Genomic DNA, 6,922 nt, shown 5'->3' with positions numbered 1-6,922 from the left:
AAACCAAGCAGCTTGCACAAAGAAACCCAGACTTTATACTTCTACGTGCTGGCAACACAGCGCTAAGTCGACTCGGGCAACTTGTTTAAGGGGTTTGATTGGGTTCCTATCGGTAAAGAGGTGTTTTTCCAGCTTTGAGAGAATACATATAATGCCAAGTTTATTTTTTTAAGTTTCAAAACTTTTATAAGTTTAATGTCGGCATCGGATGTCTACATACAATTGGATGTACAATTTACATCAAGTGTTATACTTACCCATTTTTGAAAAGATGTCATGTACACAAAGATACATATTCAAATAACTGAGAAACAAGTGAAACTTCTGATCTGTACTTTCCGGTTTGTATCACAATGATACTTCTGATAAAGATCATCAGCATGCCAGTTTCACCTCTTCCAGAAGGACATCACATTTTATCTAAGAGTTTACTCTGGGTTTTATGGCAGAACACAAATTCCCTCGATTGCTTTTTTCTTGCAGGTGTCTTTTTCCATAATTTTTTCTTATAGTCAGCCTTTCTCCTCACGCAAGGGACAGAATGAAGTCGAAGAAACCTATAGATGACAACTTTCACAGTCTTTCTCTTGCCTTTTTGGGTGCTGACGTATATTACAATTCTGACTGGCAGCTTCAGGAAACTTGGAAGCAAGGGAGCCACTCTGTTGGGGATCGCTGCAGTATGCCCACGTCAGGTTTCTGACAGATGTGATAAGCCTGCGAGTGAATATGACTAAAACGTCCAGTGAACAATGCAGAAATAAGGCGTTCTTGGCACCGTTTCGGTGGGCTGGAGATGCCAAAATATTCAGGGGCCATAGATTCCTGAAGCTGCTCTCACCACACCCGCAAAGGCAGAGGCAGCCATCTTGCCATCCTGCTATGATGCCAAGTTTCTATCCAACCACTCTGATGTCTATGTCTGAGTCAAATGACAGAGCTAGGACTCGAACCTAGGGCTTCTGTCCCTGACCATACCTTTGTTCAATCACCACTCTGGGTGCTGATCAAGTCTGACCTTCCTTTTCATTTCAGAGCATTCACCCCAGGAATTCTTCAATGTTTAAATCTCTAGATTAAAATATGGTACTGCTGGGCATGGTGGCTCATGCCTATAATCTCAAAAATTTGGGAGGCTGAGATGGGAGAAATGCTTGAGACCAGGAGATAAAGGCCAGTGTGGAAAACATAGACCCTGTTTCTAAAAATAAATAAATATGGCACTAAACTAGGGTGGTCAGATAAAATACAGGACACCCAATTAAAACTGAATTTCAGATAATAAATAATTTTTTAGTAGAAGCATGTCTCGATTTGCTAAATTTGGCAATTCTACACTAAACTCTACCGACCCACCAGGGGTTGTTCCCACTCCACCTCATTTCCACCTAAAAGGAAAGAAGAAATACAAGACCTAGAAAACAAAGTATGAGGTGCCCCAGCCAGTGAGAAGCCAGTTCTCACAAGAGAAAGGGAAGAATTCTATCCTTTCCATCCAGTGATCTCTCTTGAGCTAACTTACAGATGGGGGACTACACCAATAATGCAGCATCTTCTGTATCATCACTCAGGCTGGGGTAGTTCACTGGAGCCACAGCAAACTCTTCAGAAGAAGGTCTTTCGGAGGCCCAAGGCTATTTATTGCACCAGTGCTTGCAATACCAAAGATCAGAAACAACCCAAATGTCCGTAATAGAGAAATGGCTAAGTAAATTGTGGCACATCCAGAAAATGGGATGTATTCTATCTACGAGAAGAAAAAATGCAGATGCTCCTGAGATAAAGGTATGGAAGGAACTGCAAATGAAAAAAAACAAGAGGGGAAGAGAGTGTATGCTAACAAAGTATGACGAAGGCAGGACCTGAGGAATGTTTTTATTTGCTGGTATGTCTAACGAAACTGGAAAGATAAGCAAGGAACTAATAACAATGGTTTCTTGGAGGATGGGGGTGGGACTGGGTGGATGGTCTATAAGAAGAGCAAATAAGCTTTTACTCTGTATCTACCTATGTATATATGTATGTATGTATGTACATGCATGGATGTATGTACAGCTACATTTATCTACACAGAAAAGAGTTAACATGGTGGCCGGGCGCTATGGCTCATGCCTCGACACTTTGAGAGGCCGAGTCAGGTGGATCACCTGAGGTCAGGAGTTCGAGACCAGCCTGGACAACATGAGGAAATCCTGTCTCTACTAAAAATACAAAAAAATTAGCCGGGCATGGTGGCAGGCGCCTGTAATCACAGCTACTCAGGAAGCTGAGGTAGGAGAATCACTTGAACCCAGGAGGCAGAGGTTGCAATGAGCCAAGATCACACAATTGCACTCCAGACTGGGCAACAAGAGCAAAACTCACTCAAAAACAAAAAACAAACAAACATGGCAGGCCTGAGACTGCTCTCCTTAGAAAGGCCTGCTTGTAAGGTTGGCCCTTGGCTCATGTCTGGGAACTTGGATTTCAGGACGGTTCCCACCATTCCTAGAACTGAGAAGAGTGGCTCACTGCTCTTATACTGTTTGTACAAACAATATGGCTTCTGCTGCACACCTGCTTTTCTATTGGGAGGCTGAAATTTTGGTACGTGCTAGGCAGTTTGCCTATGTGATGAGCCCCCAGTAAACACCGCACCCTGGGCACTGAGTCTCTAACGAGCCTCCCTGGTAGACAGCAACTGGCATGTGTTTTCTCAATTTGTTGCTGAAGGAATCACGTGGGACTGAAGTGGGAGGGAATGCTTGGAAGGCTGGGCCTGGTTTCTTCCGGATATCACCTCATGCACCATTGCCCTTTGCTGCTTTTGGTTTGTATCTTTTCACTGCAATAAATCATCGCTGTGACCATACTCTATTGAGTCCTGAGACTCTCTCTCTCCTCCCCCCACCATATCTTTCTACTCAGCTCTATATATGAATTCTATACCACACTAATATGTATGAAAATAAAAAAGGCCTTTGCTTTATATTTCCCTAACCAAAAGCTCCATTCAATCTGCTTTTCTTTCCTTCCTTCTTTTCTTCTTTATTAGTCTAGTTAGTGGTCTATCTATTTTGTTAATCTTTTCAAAAACCACCTCCTAGATTCATTGATTCATTTTTTTCCCAGGGTTTTTCGTGTCTCTGTCTCCTTCAGTTCTGCTCTGATCTTAGCTATTTTGTGTCTTCTGCTAGCATTTGCACTTGTTTGCTCTTGCTTCTCTAGTTCTTTTAATTGTGATATTCGGGTCTTGATTTCAGATCTTTGTGGCATTTTGATACGGCCATTTAGTGCTATAAATTTCCTTCTTAACACTGCTCTAGTTGTGTCCTCAGAAATTCTGGTATGTTGTCTCTTTGTTCTCATTGGTTTCAAATACTTACAAATATCCTGAAGTGTGTTTTCCAATTTGTTTTCATTCTCCCGGTCACTTTCAGGCACACCAATCAATCGTAGGTTTGGTCTTTCACATAGTCCCATATTTCTTGGAGGTTTTGTTCATTCCTTTTATTTTTTTCTTTCATCTTGTCTTCATGCCTTATTTTAGTAAGTTGATCTTCAATCTCTAATATTCTTTCTTCTGCTTAATTGATTCAGCTATTGATATTTGTGTTTACTTCACGAAGTTCTCCTGCTGTGTTTTTCAGCTCCATCAGGTCATTTATGTTCCTCTCTAAACTGATTGATTATTCTAGTTAGCAGTTCCTCTAACCTTTTTTCAAGGTTCTTAGCTTCCTCGTATTGGGTTAGAACATGCTCCTTTAGCTCAGAGGAGTTTGTTATTATCCACCTTCTGAAGCCTGCTTCTGTCAATTCGTCAAACTCACTCTCTGTCCAGTTTTGTGTCCTTGCTAGAGAGGAACTGTGATCATTTGGAGGAGAAAGGGCATTCTGGTTTTTGAAATTTTCAGCATTTTTGCGTTGGTTTTTCCTCATCTTCATGGATTTGTCTACCTTTGATCTTTCAGGCTGACAGCCTTTGGTTGGGGTTTCTGTGTGGGCATCCTTTCTGTTGATGTTGATGTTGTTGCTTTCTGTTTGTTAGTTTTTCTTCTAACAGTCAGGCCCCTCTTCTGCAGGTCTGCTGCAGTTTGCTGGAGGTCCACTCCAGACCCTGCTCACCTGGGTATCACCAGTGGAGGCTGCAGAACATCAAAGATTGCTGCCTGCTCCTTCCTCTGGAAGCTTTGTCCCGGAAGGCACCGGCCTGATGCCAGCTGGAGCTCTCCTGTATGAAGTGTCTGCTGACCCCTGTTGGGAGGTCTCTCCTAGTCAGGAGGCACGGGGGTCAGGGACCCACTTGGGGAGGCAGTCTGTCCCTTAGCAGAGCTCAAGCGCTGTGCTGGGGAAGAATCCTTCTTGTCAGGATCAGTTGCTCTTTTCAGAGCTGGCAGGCAGGAAAGTTTAAGTCCACTGAAGTTGCGGCCACAGCCACCCCTCCCTCCAGGTGCTCTGTCCCAGGGAGATGGGAGTTTTATCTGTAAGGTCCTGATTTGGGCTGCTGCCTTTCTTTCAGAGATGCCCTGCTCAGTGAGGAGGAATCTAGAGAAGCAGTCTAGCCACAGCCGCTTTGCTGTGCTGTGGTGAATTCTGCCCAGTCCAAAAATTTCAGCCTCCTTAGCACTGTCAGGGGAAAACCACCTACTAAAGCCTCAGTAATGGCCGATGCCCTTCCCCCCACCAAGCTTAATTGTCCCAGGTCGACTTCAGACTGCTGTGCCAGCAGCAAGAATTTCAAGCTGTGGTTCCTGGTCTGCTGGGCTCTGTAAGAGTGGGACCCACTGATGGAGACCACTTAGCTTCCTGGCTTCAGCCCCTATTCCAGGGGAGTGAATGCTTCTATCTTACGAGGGTTCTAGGTTCCACTGGGGTACAAAAATAAATCCTGCAACTAGCTTGGTGTCTGCCCAACAGCCACCCAGTTTTGTGCTTGAAACCCAGGGCCCTGGTGGTGTAGGCACACGAGGAATCTCCTGATCTGCGGATTGCAAAAATCATGGGAAAAGCATAGTGCCCAGGCTGGGTAGTGCAGCCCCTCACGGCTTCCCTTGTCTGGGGGAGGCAGGTCCCCTAGCTCCTTGTACTTCCCGCGTGAGGTGATGCCCCACCCTGCTTCTGCTCGCCCTCCATGGGCTGCACCCACTGTCTAACCAGTCTCAATGAGATAAAGTGGGTACTTCAGTTGGAAATGCAGAAATCACCTGCCTTCTGTGTGGGTCTCACTGGGAGCCGCAGACTGGACTGTTCCTATTCGGCCATCTTGCCAGATTGACGAATATTACAACTTATTAATTCTCTTAGGTGTCATCCTTATATCAGGAGATACAGGCTTAAGTGCTTAGGGTTAAAATGTTATGCTGTCTGCAACATTACAATGATTAAGGAAATAAATACATTACATACACGTACAGAAAGGTGAAACCAACGTGGCTCCCTATCAACAATTGTTGAATTCAGGCAGCTTGTATACAGGCTGCACTGTGCAATTCTTTCAACTTTTCAATATATCTGAATTTTTTTAAGTAAAAATGTTGGGAAGAAAAAAGATTTTCTTTTGAAAACTGGTATATTAATATAAATGAATTCAAGTAGAATGATATAATATCAGTTATTAGAAAATCAATTACCACTTGGCTATTGAATCCACCATATTGAGTCAAGAAGAACTTAGTATGTTTTCAATAAGAAAACATAGGCTTTATTGATGCTTGACTAGTAGACAAGTTGCACTTGATTAAACGCCTAGTAAATTCAACCAGCTAGTGACTATAATTAGATGACTGATCACTTCAATCAATTAATCTGCCTAATGATCTACCTCTGAAAATTGACTGAATTAATTGAATTGTTTTTATTTTCATGATCACTTTCATTTTCATCATCATAAAGAGTGATCTCTTAAGCACCTAGAATGGATGCCGAGGACAACACATTCTTAACTCAAGGGGTCTGTAATATCATTGGGGGAACTAGAAGATATGAATCAAACATAAATAACCAGGCCAGGTGTGGTGGCTCGTGTCTGTAATCCCAGCACTTTGAGAGGCAGACGTGGGTGGATCACCTGAGGTCAGGAGTTTGAGAACAGCCTAGCCAACATGGTGAAACCCTGTCTCTACTAAAAATACAAAAATTAGCTAGGTGTGATGGTGTGCACCTGTGGTCCCAGTTACTCAGGAGGCTGAGGCATGAGAATTGCTTGAACCTGGGAGGTGGAGGTTGCAGTGAGCTGAGGTCACATGACTACACTCTAGTCTGGGGACTGAGCAACACTCCGCCTCAAAACAAACAACCAACCATATATAACCATGCAAGAAAGCATAATATATACGCTGAATGCATATTGGGATCTTACCATATAAAACCTAGATGTGTCTTTATTGATCATATAGCCTCATCCCTCACTTTAAGGTAAGTGGTTTATTTTCATGTAGTCAAATTTTTCAGTATTTTCTTGAAGACCCTGGGATTGTTGCTGTTGGTTCCTTGTTTGTTATTGTCATACTTCGCACTACTTTTCTACTTCAACATTAGAAAAAACATTGACCTATAGTTTCAGTACTTTTAATGTTCAATGTCTTACATTTAAATTTTTGAACTTCATGAAATTTATTTTGACGTAAGAAATGAGGTTGGCCAATAGCTTGATTTTTTAAAAACTCCAAGCCGTTTGCCCAATAATCCCTTTTGCCATTGATGTGACTTTAAACACCCATACGTGTTTTTGCTTAATTCTGCTCTCTTCTCTGTTTCACTGATGCACTGGTACTATGCCATTGTAGGCAATGCAGTGTTATAATGCATTTACAAGTATGGAAGAGAAATCCTCCCCTTTAATTTTCATTCAGAAATCACCTGGCTATTCTCACATGTGGTCTTACCCAAGTCAGACCCAATACCTCACTTTTATAACAAATATTTGGTAATGCGCCCTTTATTA

The 6,922-nt window shown here is 42.7% G+C and overlaps 1 pseudogene; it reads right to left on the bottom strand.

The window, feature by feature from the left end:
• Positions 1 to 389: 389 nt before the first annotated feature.
• Positions 390 to 868, bottom strand: LOC105705646 (large ribosomal subunit protein bL35m-like; annotated as a pseudogene).
• Between the last annotated feature and the right edge of the window lie 6,054 nt (positions 869 to 6,922).

Source organism: Aotus nancymaae, unplaced genomic scaffold, assembly GCF_030222135.1.
Source record: "Aotus nancymaae isolate 86718 unplaced genomic scaffold, 86718_ANA_hifiasm-v0.15.2.pri h1tg000058l, whole genome shotgun sequence".
Taxonomy (NCBI): Eukaryota; Metazoa; Chordata; class Mammalia; order Primates; family Aotidae; genus Aotus; species Aotus nancymaae.
This window is presented reverse-complemented; position numbering and strand designations above follow the sequence as displayed.